This window comes from Mytilus edulis, unplaced genomic scaffold (genome assembly GCF_963676685.1).
Source record: "Mytilus edulis unplaced genomic scaffold, xbMytEdul2.2 SCAFFOLD_793, whole genome shotgun sequence".
In the NCBI taxonomy this organism is placed as follows: domain Eukaryota; kingdom Metazoa; phylum Mollusca; class Bivalvia; order Mytilida; family Mytilidae; genus Mytilus; species Mytilus edulis.
This window is the reverse complement of record NW_027268923.1, coordinates 1-21,780: the sequence shown is the minus strand read 5'-3', so window position 1 is coordinate 21,780 and position 21,780 is coordinate 1. Positions and strand designations below refer to the sequence as shown.

At 36.1% G+C, this 21,780-nt stretch overlaps 18 non-coding genes across 18 annotated transcripts; all 18 read left to right on the top strand.

The window, feature by feature from the left end:
- The first annotated feature begins 1,215 nt into the window (after positions 1-1,215).
- On the top strand, positions 1,216-1,334 carry LOC139509102 (5S ribosomal RNA). Its single transcript, XR_011661551.1, has one exon. It is a non-coding gene; the product is annotated as a 5S ribosomal RNA (ribosomal RNA).
- Positions 1,335-1,472: 138 nt separating this feature from the next.
- On the top strand, positions 1,473-1,591 carry LOC139509111 (5S ribosomal RNA). The gene has a single exon (XR_011661560.1). It is a non-coding gene; the product is annotated as a 5S ribosomal RNA (ribosomal RNA).
- Positions 1,592-3,563: 1,972 nt separating this feature from the next.
- On the top strand, positions 3,564-3,682 carry LOC139509101 (5S ribosomal RNA). The gene has a single exon (XR_011661550.1). It is a non-coding gene; the product is annotated as a 5S ribosomal RNA (ribosomal RNA).
- A 138-nt stretch (positions 3,683-3,820) lies between these two features.
- Positions 3,821-3,939, top strand: LOC139509099 (5S ribosomal RNA). The gene has a single exon (XR_011661548.1). It is a non-coding gene; the product is annotated as a 5S ribosomal RNA (ribosomal RNA).
- A 1,971-nt stretch (positions 3,940-5,910) lies between these two features.
- LOC139509098 (5S ribosomal RNA) lies at positions 5,911-6,029 on the top strand. Its single transcript, XR_011661547.1, has one exon. It is a non-coding gene; the product is annotated as a 5S ribosomal RNA (ribosomal RNA).
- Positions 6,030-6,167: 138 nt separating this feature from the next.
- Positions 6,168-6,286, top strand: LOC139509097 (5S ribosomal RNA). The gene has a single exon (XR_011661546.1). It is a non-coding gene; the product is annotated as a 5S ribosomal RNA (ribosomal RNA).
- Positions 6,287-8,256: 1,970 nt separating this feature from the next.
- On the top strand, positions 8,257-8,375 carry LOC139509096 (5S ribosomal RNA). The gene has a single exon (XR_011661544.1). It is a non-coding gene; the product is annotated as a 5S ribosomal RNA (ribosomal RNA).
- Positions 8,376-8,513: 138 nt separating this feature from the next.
- LOC139509095 (5S ribosomal RNA) lies at positions 8,514-8,632 on the top strand. Its single transcript, XR_011661543.1, has one exon. It is a non-coding gene; the product is annotated as a 5S ribosomal RNA (ribosomal RNA).
- Positions 8,633-10,603: 1,971 nt separating this feature from the next.
- LOC139509094 (5S ribosomal RNA) lies at positions 10,604-10,722 on the top strand. The gene has a single exon (XR_011661542.1). It is a non-coding gene; the product is annotated as a 5S ribosomal RNA (ribosomal RNA).
- Positions 10,723-10,860: 138 nt separating this feature from the next.
- LOC139509093 (5S ribosomal RNA) lies at positions 10,861-10,979 on the top strand. Its single transcript, XR_011661541.1, has one exon. It is a non-coding gene; the product is annotated as a 5S ribosomal RNA (ribosomal RNA).
- Positions 10,980-12,950: 1,971 nt separating this feature from the next.
- On the top strand, positions 12,951-13,069 carry LOC139509091 (5S ribosomal RNA). Its single transcript, XR_011661540.1, has one exon. It is a non-coding gene; the product is annotated as a 5S ribosomal RNA (ribosomal RNA).
- Positions 13,070-13,207: 138 nt separating this feature from the next.
- Positions 13,208-13,326, top strand: LOC139509090 (5S ribosomal RNA). Its single transcript, XR_011661539.1, has one exon. It is a non-coding gene; the product is annotated as a 5S ribosomal RNA (ribosomal RNA).
- Positions 13,327-15,297: 1,971 nt separating this feature from the next.
- LOC139509089 (5S ribosomal RNA) lies at positions 15,298-15,416 on the top strand. Its single transcript, XR_011661538.1, has one exon. It is a non-coding gene; the product is annotated as a 5S ribosomal RNA (ribosomal RNA).
- A 138-nt stretch (positions 15,417-15,554) lies between these two features.
- LOC139509116 (5S ribosomal RNA) lies at positions 15,555-15,673 on the top strand. The gene has a single exon (XR_011661564.1). It is a non-coding gene; the product is annotated as a 5S ribosomal RNA (ribosomal RNA).
- A 1,973-nt stretch (positions 15,674-17,646) lies between these two features.
- On the top strand, positions 17,647-17,765 carry LOC139509115 (5S ribosomal RNA). The gene has a single exon (XR_011661563.1). It is a non-coding gene; the product is annotated as a 5S ribosomal RNA (ribosomal RNA).
- A 138-nt stretch (positions 17,766-17,903) lies between these two features.
- LOC139509112 (5S ribosomal RNA) lies at positions 17,904-18,022 on the top strand. The gene has a single exon (XR_011661561.1). It is a non-coding gene; the product is annotated as a 5S ribosomal RNA (ribosomal RNA).
- Positions 18,023-19,995: 1,973 nt separating this feature from the next.
- On the top strand, positions 19,996-20,114 carry LOC139509100 (5S ribosomal RNA). The gene has a single exon (XR_011661549.1). It is a non-coding gene; the product is annotated as a 5S ribosomal RNA (ribosomal RNA).
- Positions 20,115-20,252: 138 nt separating this feature from the next.
- Positions 20,253-20,371, top strand: LOC139509088 (5S ribosomal RNA). The gene has a single exon (XR_011661537.1). It is a non-coding gene; the product is annotated as a 5S ribosomal RNA (ribosomal RNA).
- Positions 20,372-21,780: the final 1,409 nt, after the last annotated feature.

The window sequence follows — 21,780 nt, the reverse complement described above, 5'->3', positions numbered from 1 at the left end:
TAATTCTTATGACATATTCTGAAAGAAAAATTCCTGCTGAAGATTTTCGTGTATGATTTATATATCAAAACGTACAATTTATTTGAAACAAATGATTAAAACTTGTCGAACAAGCACACAGATTTTCTTGTCGATCTGTTTGAATTAGATTGTCATGAAAGTTTAAGGGTGCTCTCGTCGAGGTCCGCGTTAGATAGATAATTACACTATGTCAGTGAGGTTTGGAAAACATTGTAATCTGTCGTTCATTCGCACACATCGTTCAACAACCAAAACCGCAAAATGTCAGACGCACCAGCACCAGTAGTAAAGACCCCAGCTAAGTCACCAAAGAAGAAAGTTGCAGCTAAACCAAAGAAAGTAGCTACTCATCCAAAATACAGCGAGATGGTCGGAAAGGCTATATCTGCTTTGAAAGAGCGTGGAGGCTCCAGCCGTCAAGCCATCCTTAAGTATATCTTAGCAAACTTCAGCGTTGGTAGCGATGCAAAAACAGTAAACACTCACTTGAAGTTAGCTCTGAAATCAGGAGTGAAGAGCAATAGCTTGAAACAGTCGAAGGGTACCGGCGCTTCTGGAAGCTTTAAGATTGGGGAAGTGGCTAAACCAGCTAAGAAACCAGCAAAGAAAGTAGTTAAACCTAAAGCCGCCAAGCCAAAGAAGGCAAAGACACCTACCAAAAAGACTGCCGCAAAGAAACCTGCAGCAAAGAAACCAGCAGGTGAAAAGAAAGCAGCTAAACCAAAAGCAAAGAAACCAGCTGCAAAGAAACCTGCTGCAAAACCTGCTGCCAAATCTGCAAAGAAAGCCACAAAATCTCCCAAGAAGACAAAGGCTGCAGCTAAACCAAAGAAGGCAAAGACACCAAAGAAGAAGTAAATAAAGGAAGCATCCTGATGCTTTTAAAGCTTAAACAGCCCTTTTAAGGGCTACCAAAATTTTTCAAAAAGAGTCTGAAATTGTTGCATGGTATTAGTCACAAATAAAATATAGCTTGTCCCATATTCTAAATCTCTCTGTCTTCTCTGCAATTTTTTTCTACTATAAAGTCCATGTGTACTTGCCTAGTTTTACTATCTTCCACTCTCTGGATCGTGCAGTAAGTGTTTAGTTTTGCTTCTATCTTAAACCTGAAATTTTTTTTTATACAAATTCTAGATCTGTTCAAAATTGCTACTTCCTAACTTTATATATCAAACATTTTGACACTTCTGTGTCTACGACCATATCACGTTGAAAACACCGGTTCTCGTCCGATCACCGAAGTTAAGCAACGTCGAGCCCGGTTAGTACTTGGATGGGTGACCGCCTGGGAATACCGGGTGTTGTAGACATTTTTTGTACCTATAATTTTGCATTTCTACCAAACAATTAATGTAAAGTTTTGCTTCTGAAAAAATCTGTTTTATATAAATTTCTTTTCAAAAATGCTACTACCTAACCTTATATATCAAAAATTTTAACACTTCTGTGTCTACGACCATATCACGTTGAAAACACCGGTTCTCGTCCGATCACCGAAGTTAAGCAACGTCGAGCCCGGTTAGTACTTGGATGGGTGACCGCCTGGGAATACCGAGTGTTGTAGACATTTTTTTACTTATAATTTTGCATTCCTACCAAACATAATTGTTCTATGATTTTTTTTACTAATTTACTTGGATGTAATATTCAACATATCTAGCTATCAATGAATGAAGAAAACAGAAAATAAATCATTCATAAATTTATTTATTTTTCAATACCCATCTGCATGGTGAAATATTTTTACGTGAAATACATGCAAGTCAAGTTATATACACTTAAGAATTCCACTCCTTCCACATGCATGTGGCTACATATATATATATTTTTTTTTAAATTAGGTCGTCTGTGATAATATGGTATCCGCCTTTTGTCGTCATTTGAAATCGCCTCTTTCTTTTTGACCAGGGCTTATATGATTCACTATTTTTCTGAAAGAATTCTGATTAGCAAAAATTCATTATAGCAAAAACAAATAATAAACAATAAATACTAATTATAGCTTGTAAAGTTCCAGTAAAAAATTCGAATATTTGAAACGTCTTTCATCTCGGTCAAGGAAGTCCCGCTTTCGAAGTTTGCCATCTTTGTGTGCTTTCATATCGAAGGCAAAATCTAAATTTTTGGGAAGTCTCTTTATTTCTACGTATATCTGAAAGCAAAAACATATAAAGAAATGATTTTACTACAAAGGTATATCATTTTTACGGCACAATCTAGTTTTTGTGAAATAATACAACACGTTTTCTGATGAAGAATCGCACGAGAGAAATTGACAAGTTGTACATTAATCGTAAATATTTCTTTACTCGTGGTATTTTGTTTAATTCTTATGACATATTCTGAAAGAAAAATTCCTGCTGAAGATTTTCGTGTATGATTTATATATCAAAACGTACAATTTATTTGAAACAAATGATTAAAACTTGTCGAACAAGCACACAGATTTTCTTGTCGATCTGTTTGAATTAGATTGTCATGAAAGTTTAAGGGTGCTCTCGTCGAGGTCCGCGTTAGATAGATAATTACACTATGTCAGTGAGGTTTGGAAAACATTGTAATCTGTCGTTCATTCGCACACATCGTTCAACAACCAAAACCGCAAAATGTCAGACGCACCAGCACCAGTAGTAAAGACCCCAGCTAAGTCACCAAAGAAGAAAGTTGCAGCTAAACCAAAGAAAGTAGCTACTCATCCAAAATACAGCGAGATGGTCGGAAAGGCTATATCTGCTTTGAAAGAGCGTGGAGGCTCCAGCCGTCAAGCCATCCTTAAGTATATCTTAGCAAACTTCAGCGTTGGTAGCGATGCAAAAACAGTAAACACTCACTTGAAGTTAGCTCTGAAATCAGGAGTGAAGAGCAATAGCTTGAAACAGTCGAAGGGTACCGGCGCTTCTGGAAGCTTTAAGATTGGGGAAGTGGCTAAACCAGCTAAGAAACCAGCAAAGAAAGTAGTTAAACCTAAAGCCGCCAAGCCAAAGAAGGCAAAGACACCTACCAAAAAGACTGCCGCAAAGAAACCTGCAGCAAAGAAACCAGCAGGTGAAAAGAAAGCAGCTAAACCAAAAGCAAAGAAACCAGCTGCAAAGAAACCTGCTGCAAAACCTGCTGCCAAATCTGCAAAGAAAGCCACAAAATCTCCCAAGAAGACAAAGGCTGCAGCTAAACCAAAGAAGGCAAAGACACCAAAGAAGAAGTAAATAAAGGAAGCATCCTGATGCTTTTAAAGCTTAAACAGCCCTTTTAAGGGCTACCAAAATTTTTCAAAAAGAGTCTGAAATTGTTGCATGGTATTAGTCACAAATAAAATATAGCTTGTCCCATATTCTAAATCTCTCTGTCTTCTCTGCAATTTTTTTCTACTATAAAGTCCATGTGTACTTGCCTAGTTTTACTATCTTCCACTCTCTGGATCGTGCAGTAAGTGTTTAGTTTTGCTTCTATCTTAAACCTGAAATTTTTTTTTATACAAATTCTAGATCTGTTCAAAATTGCTACTTCCTAACTTTATATATCAAACATTTTGACACTTCTGTGTCTACGACCATATCACGTTGAAAACACCGGTTCTCGTCCGATCACCGAAGTTAAGCAACGTCGAGCCCGGTTAGTACTTGGATGGGTGACCGCCTGGGAATACCGGGTGTTGTAGACATTTTTTGTACCTATAATTTTGCATTTCTACCAAACAATTAATGTAAAGTTTTGCTTCTGAAAAAATCTGTTTTATATAAATTTCTTTTCAAAAATGCTACTACCTAACCTTATATATCAAAAATTTTAACACTTCTGTGTCTACGACCATATCACGTTGAAAACACCGGTTCTCGTCCGATCACCGAAGTTAAGCAACGTCGAGCCCGGTTAGTACTTGGATGGGTGACCGCCTGGGAATACCGGGTGTTGTAGACATTTTTTTACTTATAATTTTGCATTCCTACCAAACATAATTGTTCTATGATTTTTTTTACTAATTTACTTGGATGTAATATTCAACATATCTAGCTATCAATGAATGAAGAAAACAGAAAATAAATCATTCATAAATTTATTTATTTTTCAATACCCATCTGCATGGTGAAATATTTTTACGTGAAATACATGCAAGTCAAGTTATATACACTTAAGAATTCCACTCCTTCCACATGCATGTGGCTACATATATATATTTTTTTTTTAAATTAGGTCGTCTGTGATAATATGGTATCCGCCTTTTGTCGTCATTTGAAATCGCCTCTTTCTTTTTGACCAGGGCTTATATGATTCACTATTTTTCTGAAAGAATTCTGATTAGCAAAAATTCATTATAGCAAAAACAAATAATAAACAATAAATACTAATTATAGCTTGTAAAGTTCCAGTAAAAAATTCGAATATTTGAAACGTCTTTCATCTCGGTCAAGGAAGTCCCGCTTTCGAAGTTTGCCATCTTTGTGTGCTTTCATATCGAAGGCAAAATCTAAATTTTTGGGAAGTCTCTTTATTTCTACGTATATCTGAAAGCAAAAACATATAAAGAAATGATTTTACTACAAAGGTATATCATTTTTACGGCACAATCTAGTTTTTGTGAAATAATACAACACGTTTTCTGATGAAGAATCGCACGAGAGAAATTGACAAGTTGTACATTAATCGTAAATATTTCTTTACTCGTGGTATTTTGTTTAATTCTTATGACATATTCTGAAAGAAAAATTCCTGCTGAAGATTTTCGTGTATGATTTATATATCAAAACGTACAATTTATTTGAAACAAATGATTAAAACTTGTCGAACAAGCACACAGATTTTCTTGTCGATCTGTTTGAATTAGATTGTCATGAAAGTTTAAGGGTGCTCTCGTCGAGGTCCGCGTTAGATAGATAATTACACTATGTCAGTGAGGTTTGGAAAACATTGTAATCTGTCGTTCATTCGCACACATCGTTCAACAACCAAAACCGCAAAATGTCAGACGCACCAGCACCAGTAGTAAAGACCCCAGCTAAGTCACCAAAGAAGAAAGTTGCAGCTAAACCAAAGAAAGTAGCTACTCATCCAAAATACAGCGAGATGGTCGGAAAGGCTATATCTGCTTTGAAAGAGCGTGGAGGCTCCAGCCGTCAAGCCATCCTTAAGTATATCTTAGCAAACTTCAGCGTTGGTAGCGATGCAAAAACAGTAAACACTCACTTGAAGTTAGCTCTGAAATCAGGAGTGAAGAGCAATAGCTTGAAACAGTCGAAGGGTACCGGCGCTTCTGGAAGCTTTAAGATTGGGGAAGTGGCTAAACCAGCTAAGAAACCAGCAAAGAAAGTAGTTAAACCTAAAGCCGCCAAGCCAAAGAAGGCAAAGACACCTACCAAAAAGACTGCCGCAAAGAAACCTGCAGCAAAGAAACCAGCAGGTGAAAAGAAAGCAGCTAAACCAAAAGCAAAGAAACCAGCTGCAAAGAAACCTGCTGCAAAACCTGCTGCCAAATCTGCAAAGAAAGCCACAAAATCTCCCAAGAAGACAAAGGCTGCAGCTAAACCAAAGAAGGCAAAGACACCAAAGAAGAAGTAAATAAAGGAAGCATCCTGATGCTTTTAAAGCTTAAACAGCCCTTTTAAGGGCTACCAAAATTTTTCAAAAAGAGTCTGAAATTGTTGCATGGTATTAGTCACAAATAAAATATAGCTTGTCCCATATTCTAAATCTCTCTGTCTTCTCTGCAATTTTTTTCTACTATAAAGTCCATGTGTACTTGCCTAGTTTTACTATCTTCCACTCTCTGGATCGTGCAGTAAGTGTTTAGTTTTGCTTCTATCTTAAACCTGAAATTTTTTTTTATACAAATTCTAGATCTGTTCAAAATTGCTACTTCCTAACTTTATATATCAAACATTTTGACACTTCTGTGTCTACGACCATATCACGTTGAAAACACCGGTTCTCGTCCGATCACCGAAGTTAAGCAACGTCGAGCCCGGTTAGTACTTGGATGGGTGACCGCCTGGGAATACCGGGTGTTGTAGACATTTTTTGTACCTATAATTTTGCATTTCTACCAAACAATTAATGTAAAGTTTTGCTTCTGAAAAAATCTGTTTTATATAAATTTCTTTTCAAAAATGCTACTACCTAACCTTATATATCAAAAATTTTAACACTTCTGTGTCTACGACCATATCACGTTGAAAACACCGGTTCTCGTCCGATCACCGAAGTTAAGCAACGTCGAGCCCGGTTAGTACTTGGATGGGTGACCGCCTGGGAATACCGGGTGTTGTAGACATTTTTTTACTTATAATTTTGCATTCCTACCAAACATAATTGTTCTATGATTTTTTTTACTAATTTACTTGGATGTAATATTCAACATATCTAGCTATCAATGAATGAAGAAAACAGAAAATAAATCATTCATAAATTTATTTATTTTTCAATACCCATCTGCATGGTGAAATATTTTTACGTGAAATACATGCAAGTCAAGTTATATACACTTAAGAATTCCACTCCTTCCACATGCATGTGGCTACATATATATATTTTTTTTTTAATTAGGTCGTCTGTGATAATATGGTATCCGCCTTTTGTCGTCATTTGAAATCGCCTCTTTCTTTTTGACCAGGGCTTATATGATTCACTATTTTTCTGAAAGAATTCTGATTAGCAAAAATTCATTATAGCAAAAACAAATAATAAACAATAAATACTAATTATAGCTTGTAAAGTTCCAGTAAAAAATTCGAATATTTGAAACGTCTTTCATCTCGGTCAAGGAAGTCCCGCTTTCGAAGTTTGCCATCTTTGTGTGCTTTCATATCGAAGGCAAAATCTAAATTTTTGGGAAGTCTCTTTATTTCTACGTATATCTGAAAGCAAAAACATATAAAGAAATGATTTTACTACAAAGGTATATCATTTTTACGGCACAATCTAGTTTTTGTGAAATAATACAACACGTTTTCTGATGAAGAATCGCACGAGAGAAATTGACAAGTTGTACATTAATCGTAAATATTTCTTTACTCGTGGTATTTTGTTTAATTCTTATGACATATTCTGAAAGAAAAATTCCTGCTGAAGATTTTCGTGTATGATTTATATATCAAAACGTACAATTTATTTGAAACAAATGATTAAAACTTGTCGAACAAGCACACAGATTTTCTTGTCGATCTGTTTGAATTAGATTGTCATGAAAGTTTAAGGGTGCTCTCGTCGAGGTCCGCGTTAGATAGATAATTACACTATGTCAGTGAGGTTTGGAAAACATTGTAATCTGTCGTTCATTCGCACACATCGTTCAACAACCAAAACCGCAAAATGTCAGACGCACCAGCACCAGTAGTAAAGACCCCAGCTAAGTCACCAAAGAAGAAAGTTGCAGCTAAACCAAAGAAAGTAGCTACTCATCCAAAATACAGCGAGATGGTCGGAAAGGCTATATCTGCTTTGAAAGAGCGTGGAGGCTCCAGCCGTCAAGCCATCCTTAAGTATATCTTAGCAAACTTCAGCGTTGGTAGCGATGCAAAAACAGTAAACACTCACTTGAAGTTAGCTCTGAAATCAGGAGTGAAGAGCAATAGCTTGAAACAGTCGAAGGGTACCGGCGCTTCTGGAAGCTTTAAGATTGGGGAAGTGGCTAAACCAGCTAAGAAACCAGCAAAGAAAGTAGTTAAACCTAAAGCCGCCAAGCCAAAGAAGGCAAAGACACCTACCAAAAAGACTGCCGCAAAGAAACCTGCAGCAAAGAAACCAGCAGGTGAAAAGAAAGCAGCTAAACCAAAAGCAAAGAAACCAGCTGCAAAGAAACCTGCTGCAAAACCTGCTGCCAAATCTGCAAAGAAAGCCACAAAATCTCCCAAGAAGACAAAGGCTGCAGCTAAACCAAAGAAGGCAAAGACACCAAAGAAGAAGTAAATAAAGGAAGCATCCTGATGCTTTTAAAGCTTAAACAGCCCTTTTAAGGGCTACCAAAATTTTTCAAAAAGAGTCTGAAATTGTTGCATGGTATTAGTCACAAATAAAATATAGCTTGTCCCATATTCTAAATCTCTCTGTCTTCTCTGCAATTTTTTTCTACTATAAAGTCCATGTGTACTTGCCTAGTTTTACTATCTTCCACTCTCTGGATCGTGCAGTAAGTGTTTAGTTTTGCTTCTATCTTAAACCTGAAATTTTTTTTTATACAAATTCTAGATCTGTTCAAAATTGCTACTTCCTAACTTTATATATCAAACATTTTGACACTTCTGTGTCTACGACCATATCACGTTGAAAACACCGGTTCTCGTCCGATCACCGAAGTTAAGCAACGTCGAGCCCGGTTAGTACTTGGATGGGTGACCGCCTGGGAATACCGGGTGTTGTAGACATTTTTTGTACCTATAATTTTGCATTTCTACCAAACAATTAATGTAAAGTTTTGCTTCTGAAAAAATCTGTTTTATATAAATTTCTTTTCAAAAATGCTACTACCTAACCTTATATATCAAAAATTTTAACACTTCTGTGTCTACGACCATATCACGTTGAAAACACCGGTTCTCGTCCGATCACCGAAGTTAAGCAACGTCGAGCCCGGTTAGTACTTGGATGGGTGACCGCCTGGGAATACCGGGTGTTGTAGACATTTTTTTACTTATAATTTTGCATTCCTACCAAACATAATTGTTCTATGATTTTTTTTACTAATTTACTTGGATGTAATATTCAACATATCTAGCTATCAATGAATGAAGAAAACAGAAAATAAATCATTCATAAATTTATTTATTTTTCAATACCCATCTGCATGGTGAAATATTTTTACGTGAAATACATGCAAGTCAAGTTATATACACTTAAGAATTCCACTCCTTCCACATGCATGTGGCTACATATATATATATTTTTTTTAAATTAGGTCGTCTGTGATAATATGGTATCCGCCTTTTGTCGTCATTTGAAATCGCCTCTTTCTTTTTGACCAGGGCTTATATGATTCACTATTTTTCTGAAAGAATTCTGATTAGCAAAAATTCATTATAGCAAAAACAAATAATAAACAATAAATACTAATTATAGCTTGTAAAGTTCCAGTAAAAAATTCGAATATTTGAAACGTCTTTCATCTCGGTCAAGGAAGTCCCGCTTTCGAAGTTTGCCATCTTTGTGTGCTTTCATATCGAAGGCAAAATCTAAATTTTTGGGAAGTCTCTTTATTTCTACGTATAGCTGAAAGCAAAAACATATAAAGAAATGATTTTACTACAAAGGTATATCATTTTTACGGCACAATCTAGTTTTTGTGAAATAATACAACACGTTTTCTGATGAAGAATCGCACGAGAGAAATTGACAAGTTGTACATTAATCGTAAATATTTCTTTACTCGTGGTATTTTGTTTAATTCTTATGACATATTCTGAAAGAAAAATTCCTGCTGAAGATTTTCGTGTATGATTTATATATCAAAACGTACAATTTATTTGAAACAAATGATTAAAACTTGTCGAACAAGCACACAGATTTTCTTGTCGATCTGTTTGAATTAGATTGTCATGAAAGTTTAAGGGTGCTCTCGTCGAGGTCCGCGTTAGATAGATAATTACACTATGTCAGTGAGGTTTGGAAAACATTGTAATCTGTCGTTCATTCGCACACATCGTTCAACAACCAAAACCGCAAAATGTCAGACGCACCAGCACCAGTAGTAAAGACCCCAGCTAAGTCACCAAAGAAGAAAGTTGCAGCTAAACCAAAGAAAGTAGCTACTCATCCAAAATACAGCGAGATGGTCGGAAAGGCTATATCTGCTTTGAAAGAGCGTGGAGGCTCCAGCCGTCAAGCCATCCTTAAGTATATCTTAGCAAACTTCAGCGTTGGTAGCGATGCAAAAACAGTAAACACTCACTTGAAGTTAGCTCTGAAATCAGGAGTGAAGAGCAATAGCTTGAAACAGTCGAAGGGTACCGGCGCTTCTGGAAGCTTTAAGATTGGGGAAGTGGCTAAACCAGCTAAGAAACCAGCAAAGAAAGTAGTTAAACCTAAAGCCGCCAAGCCAAAGAAGGCAAAGACACCTACCAAAAAGACTGCCGCAAAGAAACCTGCAGCAAAGAAACCAGCAGGTGAAAAGAAAGCAGCTAAACCAAAAGCAAAGAAACCAGCTGCAAAGAAACCTGCTGCAAAACCTGCTGCCAAATCTGCAAAGAAAGCCACAAAATCTCCCAAGAAGACAAAGGCTGCAGCTAAACCAAAGAAGGCAAAGACACCAAAGAAGAAGTAAATAAAGGAAGCATCCTGATGCTTTTAAAGCTTAAACAGCCCTTTTAAGGGCTACCAAAATTTTTCAAAAAGAGTCTGAAATTGTTGCATGGTATTAGTCACAAATAAAATATAGCTTGTCCCATATTCTAAATCTCTCTGTCTTCTCTGCAATTTTTTTCTACTATAAAGTCCATGTGTACTTGCCTAGTTTTACTATCTTCCACTCTCTGGATCGTGCAGTAAGTGTTTAGTTTTGCTTCTATCTTAAACCTGAAATTTTTTTTTATACAAATTCTAGATCTGTTCAAAATTGCTACTTCCTAACTTTATATATCAAACATTTTGACACTTCTGTGTCTACGACCATATCACGTTGAAAACACCGGTTCTCGTCCGATCACCGAAGTTAAGCAACGTCGAGCCCGGTTAGTACTTGGATGGGTGACCGCCTGGGAATACCGGGTGTTGTAGACATTTTTTGTACCTATAATTTTGCATTTCTACCAAACAATTAATGTAAAGTTTTGCTTCTGAAAAAATCTGTTTTATATAAATTTCTTTTCAAAAATGCTACTACCTAACCTTATATATCAAAAATTTTAACACTTCTGTGTCTACGACCATATCACGTTGAAAACACCGGTTCTCGTCCGATCACCGAAGTTAAGCAACGTCGAGCCCGGTTAGTACTTGGATGGGTGACCGCCTGGGAATACCGGGTGTTGTAGACATTTTTTTACTTATAATTTTGCATTCCTACCAAACATAATTGTTCTATGATTTTTTTTACTAATTTACTTGGATGTGATATTCAACATATCTAGCTATCAATGAATGAAGAAAACAGAAAATAAATCATTCATAAATTTATTTATTTTTCAATACCCATCTGCATGGTGAAATATTTTTACGTGAAATACATGCAAGTCAAGTTATATACACTTAAGAATTCCACTCCTTCCACATGCATGTGGCTACATATATATATATTTTTTTTAAATTAGGTCGTCTGTGATAATATGGTATCCGCCTTTTGTCGTCATTTGAAATCGCCTCTTTCTTTTTGACCAGGGCTTATATGATTCACTATTTTTCTGAAAGAATTCTGATTAGCAAAAATTCATTATAGCAAAAACAAATAATAAACAATAAATACTAATTATAGCTTGTAAAGTTCCAGTAAAAAATTCGAATATTTGAAACGTCTTTCATCTCGGTCAAGGAAGTCCCGCTTTCGAAGTTTGCCATCTTTGTGTGCTTTCATATCGAAGGCAAAATCTAAATTTTTGGGAAGTCTCTTTATTTCTACGTATATCTGAAAGCAAAAACATATAAAGAAATGATTTTACTACAAAGGTATATCATTTTTACGGCACAATCTAGTTTTTGTGAAATAATACAACACGTTTTCTGATGAAGAATCGCACGAGAGAAATTGACAAGTTGTACATTAATCGTAAATATTTCTTTACTCGTGGTATTTTGTTTAATTCTTATGACATATTCTGAAAGAAAAATTCCTGCTGAAGATTTTCGTGTATGATTTATATATCAAAACGTACAATTTATTTGAAACAAATGATTAAAACTTGTCGAACAAGCACACAGATTTTCTTGTCGATCTGTTTGAATTAGATTGTCATGAAAGTTTAAGGGTGCTCTCGTCGAGGTCCGCGTTAGATAGATAATTACACTATGTCAGTGAGGTTTGGAAAACATTGTAATCTGTCGTTCATTCGCACACATCGTTCAACAACCAAAACCGCAAAATGTCAGACGCATCAGCACCAGTAGTAAAGACCCCAGCTAAGTCACCAAAGAAGAAAGTTGCAGCTAAACCAAAGAAAGTAGCTACTCATCCAAAATACAGCGAGATGGTCGGAAAGGCTATATCTGCTTTGAAAGAGCGTGGAGGCTCCAGCCGTCAAGCCATCCTTAAGTATATCTTAGCAAACTTCAGCGTTGGTAGCGATGCAAAAACAGTAAACACTCACTTGAAGTTAGCTCTGAAATCAGGAGTGAAGAGCAATAGCTTGAAACAGTCGAAGGGTACCGGCGCTTCTGGAAGCTTTAAGATTGGGGAAGTGGCTAAACCAGCTAAGAAACCAGCAAAGAAAGTAGTTAAACCTAAAGCCGCCAAGCCAAAGAAGGCAAAGACACCTACCAAAAAGACTGCCGCAAAGAAACCTGCAGCAAAGAAACCAGCAGGTGAAAAGAAAGCAGCTAAACCAAAAGCAAAGAAACCAGCTGCAAAGAAACCTGCTGCAAAACCTGCTGCCAAATCTGCAAAGAAAGCCACAAAATCTCCCAAGAAGACAAAGGCTGCAGCTAAACCAAAGAAGGCAAAGACACCAAAGAAGAAGTAAATAAAGGAAGCATCCTGATGCTTTTAAAGCTTAAACAGCCCTTTTAAGGGCTACCAAAATTTTTCAAAAAGAGTCTGAAATTGTTGCATGGTATTAGTCACAAATAAAATATAGCTTGTCCCATATTCTAAATCTCTCTGTCTTCTCTGCAATTTTTTTCTACTATAAAGTCCATGTGTACTTGCCTAGTTTTACTATCTTCCACTCTCTGGATCGTGCAGTAAGTGTTTAGTTTTGCTTCTATCTTAAACCTGAAATTTTTTTTTATACAAATTCTAGATCTGTTCAAAATTGCTACTTCCTAACTTTATATATCAAACATTTTGACACTTCTGTGTCTACGACCATATCACGTTGAAAACACCGGTTCTCGTCCGATCACCGAAGTTAAGCAACGTCGAGCCCGGTTAGTACTTGGATGGGTGACCGCCTGGGAATACCGGGTGTTGTAGACATTTTTTGTACCTATAATTTTGCATTTCTACCAAACAATTAATGTAAAGTTTTGCTTCTGAAAAAATCTGTTTTATATAAATTTCTTTTCAAAAATGCTACTACCTAACCTTATATATCAAAAATTTTAACACTTCTGTGTCTACGACCATATCACGTTGAAAACACCGGTTCTCGTCCGATCACCGAAGTTAAGCAACGTCGAGCCCGGTTAGTACTTGGATGGGTGACCGCCTGGGAATACCGGGTGTTGTAGACATTTTTTTACTTATAATTTTGCATTCCTACCAAACATAATTGTTCTATGATTTTTTTTACTAATTTACTTGGATGTAATATTCAACATATCTAGCTATCAATGAATGAAGAAAACAGAAAATAAATCATTCATAAATTTATTTATTTTTCAATACCCATCTGCATGGTGAAATATTTTTACGTGAAATACATGCAAGTCAAGTTATATACACTTAAGAATTCCACTCCTTCCACATGCATGTGGCTACATATATATATTTTTTTTTTAAATTAGGTCGTCTGTGATAATATGGTATCCGCCTTTTGTCGTCATTTGAAATCGCCTCTTTCTTTTTGACCAGGGCTTATATGATTCACTATTTTTCTGAAAGAATTCTGATTAGCAAAAATTCATTATAGCAAAAACAAATAATAAACAATAAATACTAATTATAGCTTGTAAAGTTCCAGTAAAAAATTCGAATATTTGAAACGTCTTTCATCTCGGTCAAGGAAGTCCCGCTTTCGAAGTTTGCCATCTTTGTGTGCTTTCATATCGAAGGCAAAATCTAAATTTTTGGGAAGTCTCTTTATTTCTACGTATATCTGAAAGCAAAAACATATAAAGAAATGATTTTACTACAAAGGTATATCATTTTTACGGCACAATCTAGTTTTTGTGAAATAATACAACACGTTTTCTGATGAAGAATCGCACGAGAGAAATTGACAAGTTGTACATTAATCGTAAATATTTCTTTACTCGTGGTATTTTGTTTAATTCTTATGACATATTCTGAAAGAAAAATTCCTGCTGAAGATTTTCGTGTATGATTTATATATCAAAACGTACAATTTATTTGAAACAAATGATTAAAACTTGTCGAACAAGCACACAGATTTTCTTGTCGATCTGTTTGAATTAGATTGTCATGAAAGTTTAAGGGTGCTCTCGTCGAGGTCCGCGTTAGATAGATAATTACACTATGTCAGTGAGGTTTGGAAAACATTGTAATCTGTCGTTCATTCGCACACATCGTTCAACAACCAAAACCGCAAAATGTCAGACGCACCAGCACCAGTAGTAAAGACCCCAGCTAAGTCACCAAAGAAGAAAGTTGCAGCTAAACCAAAGAAAGTAGCTACTCATCCAAAATACAGCGAGATGGTCGGAAAGGCTATATCTGCTTTGAAAGAGCGTGGAGGCTCCAGCCGTCAAGCCATCCTTAAGTATATCTTAGCAAACTTCAGCGTTGGTAGCGATGCAAAAACAGTAAACACTCACTTGAAGTTAGCTCTGAAATCAGGAGTGAAGAGCAATAGCTTGAAACAGTCGAAGGGTACCGGCGCTTCTGGAAGCTTTAAGATTGGGGAAGTGGCTAAACCAGCTAAGAAACCAGCAAAGAAAGTAGTTAAACCTAAAGCCGCCAAGCCAAAGAAGGCAAAGACACCTACCAAAAAGACTGCCGCAAAGAAACCTGCAGCAAAGAAACCAGCAGGTGAAAAGAAAGCAGCTAAACCAAAAGCAAAGAAACCAGCTGCAAAGAAACCTGCTGCAAAACCTGCTGCCAAATCTGCAAAGAAAGCCACAAAATCTCCCAAGAAGACAAAGGCTGCAGCTAAACCAAAGAAGGCAAAGACACCAAAGAAGAAGTAAATAAAGGAAGCATCCTGATGCTTTTAAAGCTTAAACAGCCCTTTTAAGGGCTACCAAAATTTTTCAAAAAGAGTCTGAAATTGTTGCATGGTATTAGTCACAAATAAAATATAGCTTGTCCCATATTCTAAATCTCTCTGTCTTCTCTGCAATTTTTTTCTACTATAAAGTCCATGTGTACTTGCCTAGTTTTACTATCTTCCACTCTCTGGATCGTGCAGTAAGTGTTTAGTTTTGCTTCTATCTTAAACCTGAAATTTTTTTTTATACAAATTCTAGATCTGTTCAAAATTGCTACTTCCTAACTTTATATATCAAACATTTTGACACTTCTGTGTCTACGACCATATCACGTTGAAAACACCGGTTCTCGTCCGATCACCGAAGTTAAGCAACGTCGAGCCCGGTTAGTACTTGGATGGGTGACCGCCTGGGAATACCGGGTGTTGTAGACATTTTTTGTACCTATAATTTTGCATTTCTACCAAACAATTAATGTAAAGTTTTGCTTCTGAAAAAATCTGTTTTATATAAATTTCTTTTCAAAAATGCTACTACCTAACCTTATATATCAAAAATTTTAACACTTCTGTGTCTACGACCATATCACGTTGAAAACACCGGTTCTCGTCCGATCACCGAAGTTAAGCAACGTCGAGCCCGGTTAGTACTTGGATGGGTGACCGCCTGGGAATACCGGGTGTTGTAGACATTTTTTTACTTATAATTTTGCATTCCTACCAAACATAATTGTTCTATGATTTTTTTTACTAATTTACTTGGATGTAATATTCAACATATCTAGCTATCAATGAATGAAGAAAACAGAAAATAAATCATTCATAAATTTATTTATTTTTCAATACCCATCTGCATGGTGAAATATTTTTACGTGAAATACATGCAAGTCAAGTTATATACACTTAAGAATTCCACTCCTTCCACATGCATGTGGCTACATATATATTTTTTTTTTTTAAATTAGGTCGTCTGTGATAATATGGTATCCGCCTTTTGTCGTCATTTGAAATCGCCTCTTTCTTTTTGACCAGGGCTTATATGATTCACTATTTTTCTGAAAGAATTCTGATTAGCAAAAATTCATTATAGCAAAAACAAATAATAAACAATAAATACTAATTATAGCTTGTAAAGTTCCAGTAAAAAATTCGAATATTTGAAACGTCTTTCATCTCGGTCAAGGAAGTCCCGCTTTCGAAGTTTGCCATCTTTGTGTGCTTTCATATCGAAGGCAAAATCTAAATTTTTGGGAAGTCTCTTTATTTCTACGTATATCTGAAAGCAAAAACATATAAAGAAATGATTTTACTACAAAGGTATATCATTTTTACGGCACAATCTAGTTTTTGTGAAATAATACAACACGTTTTCTGATGAAGAATCGCACGAGAGAAATTGACAAGTTGTACATTAATCGTAAATATTTCTTTACTCGTGGTATTTTGTTTAATTCTTATGACATATTCTGAAAGAAAAATTCCTGCTGAAGATTTTCGTGTATGATTTATATATCAAAACGTACAATTTATTTGAAACAAATGATTAAAACTTGTCGAACAAGCACACAGATTTTCTTGTCGATCTGTTTGAATTAGATTGTCATGAAAGTTTAAGGGTGCGCTCTCGTCGAGGTCCGCGTTAGATAGATAATTACACTATGTCAGTGAGGTTTGGAAAACATTGTAATCTGTCGTTCATTCGCACACATCGTTCAACAACCAAAACCGCAAAATGTCAGACGCACCAGCACCAGTAGTAAAGACCCCAGCTAAGTCACCAAAGAAGAAAGTTGCAGCTAAACCAAAGAAAGTAGCTACTCATCCAAAATACAGCGAGATGGTCGGAAAGGCTATATCTGCTTTGAAAGAGCGTGGAGGCTCCAGCCGTCAAGCCATCCTTAAGTATATCTTAGCAAACTTCAGCGTTGGTAGCGATGCAAAAACAGTAAACACTCACTTGAAGTTAGCTCTGAAATCAGGAGTGAAGAGCAATAGCTTGAAACAGTCGAAGGGTACCGGCGCTTCTGGAAGCTTTAAGATTGGGGAAGTGGCTAAACCAGCTAAGAAACCAGCAAAGAAAGTAGTTAAACCTAAAGCCGCCAAGCCAAAGAAGGCAAAGACACCTACCAAAAAGACTGCCGCAAAGAAACCTGCAGCAAAGAAACCAGCAGGTGAAAAGAAAGCAGCTAAACCAAAAGCAAAGAAACCAGCTGCAAAGAAACCTGCTGCAAAACCTGCTGCCAAATCTGCAAAGAAAGCCACAAAATCTCCCAAGAAGACAAAGGCTGCAGCTAAACCAAAGAAGGCAAAGACACCAAAGAAGAAGTAAATAAAGGAAGCATCCTGATGCTTTTAAAGCTTAAACAGCCCTTTTAAGGGCTACCAAAATTTTTCAAAAAGAGTCTGAAATTGTTGCATGGTATTAGTCACAAATAAAATATAGCTTGTCCCATATTCTAAATCTCTCTGTCTTCTCTGCAATTTTTTTCTACTATAAAGTCCATGTGTACTTGCCTAGTTTTACTATCTTCCACTCTCTGGATCGTGCAGTAAGTGTTTAGTTTTGCTTCTATCTTAAACCTGAAATTTTTTTTTATACAAATTCTAGATCTGTTCAAAATTGCTACTTCCTAACTTTATATATCAAACATTTTGACACTTCTGTGTCTACGACCATATCACGTTGAAAACACCGGTTCTCGTCCGATCACCGAAGTTAAGCAACGTCGAGCCCGGTTAGTACTTGGATGGGTGACCGCCTGGGAATACCGGGTGTTGTAGACATTTTTTGTACCTATAATTTTGCATTTCTACCAAACAATTAATGTAAAGTTTTGCTTCTGAAAAAATCTGTTTTATATAAATTTCTTTTCAAAAATGCTACTACCTAACCTTATATATCAAAAATTTTAACACTTCTGTGTCTACGACCATATCACGTTGAAAACACCGGTTCTCGTCCGATCACCGAAGTTAAGCAACGTCGAGCCCGGTTAGTACTTGGATGGGTGACCGCCTGGGAATACCGGGTGTTGTAGACATTTTTTTACTTATAATTTTGCATTCCTACCAAACATAATTGTTCTATGATTTTTTTTACTAATTTACTTGGATGTAATATTCAACATATCTAGCTATCAATGAATGAAGAAAACAGAAAATAAATCATTCATAAATTTATTTATTTTTCAATACCCATCTGCATGGTGAAATATTTTTACGTGAAATACATGCAAGTCAAGTTATATACACTTAAGAATTCCACTCCTTCCACATGCATGTGGCTACATATATATATATTTTTTTTTTAAATTAGGTCGTCTGTGATAATATGGTATCCGCCTTTTGTCGTCATTTGAAATCGCCTCTTTCTTTTTGACCAGGGCTTATATGATTCACTATTTTTCTGAAAGAATTCTGATTAGCAAAAATTCATTATAGCAAAAACAAATAATAAACAATAAATACTAATTATAGCTTGTAAAGTTCCAGTAAAAAATTCGAATATTTGAAACGTCTTTCATCTCGGTCAAGGAAGTCCCGCTTTCGAAGTTTGCCATCTTTGTGTGCTTTCATATCGAAGGCAAAATCTAAATTTTTGGGAAGTCTCTTTATTTCTACGTATATCTGAAAGCAAAAACATATAAAGAAATGATTTTACTACAAAGGTATATCATTTTTACGGCACAATCTAGTTTTTGTGAAATAATACAACACGTTTTCTGATGAAGAATCGCACGAGAGAAATTGACAAGTTGTACATTAATCGTAAATATTTCTTTACTCGTGGTATTTTGTTTAATTCTTATGACATATTCTGAAAGAAAAATTCCTGCTGAAGATTTTCGTGTATGATTTATATATCAAAACGTACAATTTATTTGAAACAAATGATTAAAACTTGTCGAACAAGCACACAGATTTTCTTGTCGATCTGTTTGAATTAGATTGTCATGAAAGTTTAAGGGTGCTCTCGTCGAGGTCCGCGTTAGATAGATAATTACACTATGTCAGTGAGGTTTGGAAAACATTGTAATCTGTCGTTCATTCGCACACATCGTTCAACAACCAAAACCGCAAAATGTCAGACGCACCAGCACCAGTAGTAAAGACCCCAGCTAAGTCACCAAAGAAGAAAGTTGCAGCTAAACCAAAGAAAGTAGCTACTCATCCAAAATACAGCGAGATGGTCGGAAAGGCTATATCTGCTTTGAAAGAGCGTGGAGGCTCCAGCCGTCAAGCCATCCTTAAGTATATCTTAGCAAACTTCAGCGTTGGTAGCGATGCAAAAACAGTAAACACTCACTTGAAGTTAGCTCTGAAATCAGGAGTGAAGAGCAATAGCTTGAAACAGTCGAAGGGTACCGGCGCTTCTGGAAGCTTTAAGATTGGGGAAGTGGCTAAACCAGCTAAGAAACCAGCAAAGAAAGTAGTTAAACCTAAAGCCGCCAAGCCAAAGAAGGCAAAGACACCTACCAAAAAGACTGCCGCAAAGAAACCTGCAGCAAAGAAACCAGCAGGTGAAAAGAAAGCAGCTAAACCAAAAGCAAAGAAACCAGCTGCAAAGAAACCTGCTGCAAAACCTGCTGCCAAATCTGCAAAGAAAGCCACAAAATCTCCCAAGAAGACAAAGGCTGCAGCTAAACCAAAGAAGGCAAAGACACCAAAGAAGAAGTAAATAAAGGAAGCATCCTGATGCTTTTAAAGCTTAAACAGCCCTTTTAAGGGCTACCAAAATTTTTCAAAAAGAGTCTGAAATTGTTGCATGGTATTAGTCACAAATAAAATATAGCTTGTCCCATATTCTAAATCTCTCTGTCTTCTCTGCAATTTTTTTCTACTATAAAGTCCATGTGTACTTGCCTAGTTTTACTATCTTCCACTCTCTGGATCGTGCAGTAAGTGTTTAGTTTTGCTTCTATCTTAAACCTGAAATTTTTTTTTATACAAATTCTAGATCTGTTCAAAATTGCTACTTCCTAACTTTATATATCAAACATTTTGACACTTCTGTGTCTACGACCATATCACGTTGAAAACACCGGTTCTCGTCCGATCACCGAAGTTAAGCAACGTCGAGCCCGGTTAGTACTTGGATGGGTGACCGCCTGGGAATACCGGGTGTTGTAGACATTTTTTGTACCTATAATTTTGCATTTCTACCAAACAATTAATGTAAAGTTTTGCTTCTGAAAAAATCTGTTTTATATAAATTTCTTTTCAAAAATGCTACTACCTAACCTTATATATCAAAAATTTTAACACTTCTGTGTCTACGACCATATCACGTTGAAAACACCGGTTCTCGTCCGATCACCGAAGTTAAGCAACGTCGAGCCCGGTTAGTACTTGGATGGGTGACCGCCTGGGAATACCGGGTGTTGTAGACATTTTTTTACTTATAATTTTGCATTCCTACCAAACATAATTGTTCTATGATTTTTTTTACTAATTTACTTGGATGTAATATTCAACATATCTAGCTATCAATGAATGAAGAAAACAGAAAATAAATCATTCATAAATTTATTTATTTTTCAATACCCATCTGCATGGTGAAATATTTTTACGTGAAATACATGCAAGTCAAGTTATATACACTTAAGAATTCCACTCCTTCCACATGCATGTGGCTACATATATATATATTTTTTTTTTAAATTAGGTCGTCTGTGATAATATGGTATCCGCCTTTTGTCGTCATTTGAAATCGCCTCTTTCTTTTTGACCAGGGCTTATATGATTCACTATTTTTCTGAAAGAATTCTGATTAGCAAAAATTCATTATAGCAAAAACAAATAATAAACAATAAATACTAATTATAGCTTGTAAAGTTCCAGTAAAAAATTCGAATATTTGAAACGTCTTTCATCTCGGTCAAGGAAGTCCCGCTTTCGAAGTTTGCCATCTTTGTGTGCTTTCATATCGAAGGCAAAATCTAAATTTTTGGGAAGTCTCTTTATTTCTACGTATATCTGAAAGCAAAAAACATATAAAGAAATGATTTTACTACAAAGGTATATCATTTTTACGGCACAATCTAGTTTTTGTGAAATAATACAACACGTTTTCTGATGAAGAATCGCACGAGAGAAATTGACAAGTTGTACATTAATCGTAAATATTTCTTTACTCGTGGTATTTTGTTTAATTCTTATGACATATTCTGAAAGAAAAATTCCTGCTGAAGATTTTCGTGTATGATTTATATATCAAAACGTACAATTTATTTGAAACAAATGATTAAAACTTGTCGAACAAGCACACAGATTTTCTTGTCGATCTGTTTGAATTAGATTGTCATGAAAGTTTAAGGGTGCTCTCGTCGAGGTCCGCGTTAGATAGATAATTACACTATGTCAGTGAGGTTTGGAAAACATTGTAATCTGTCGTTCATTCGCACACATCGTTCAACAACCAAAACCGCAAAATGTCAGACGCACCAGCACCAGTAGTAAAGACCCCAGCTAAGTCACCAAAGAAGAAAGTTGCAGCTAAACCAAAGAAAGTAGCTACTCATCCAAAATACAGCGAGATGGTCGGAAAGGCTATATCTGCTTTGAAAGAGCGTGGAGGCTCCAGCCGTCAAGCCATCCTTAAGTATATCTTAGCAAACTTCAGCGTTGGTAGCGATGCAAAAACAGTAAACACTCACTTGAAGTTAGCTCTGAAATCAGGAGTGAAGAGCAATAGCTTGAAACAGTCGAAGGGTACCGGCGCTTCTGGAAGCTTTAAGATTGGGGAAGTGGCTAAACCAGCTAAGAAACCAGCAAAGAAAGTAGTTAAACCTAAAGCCGC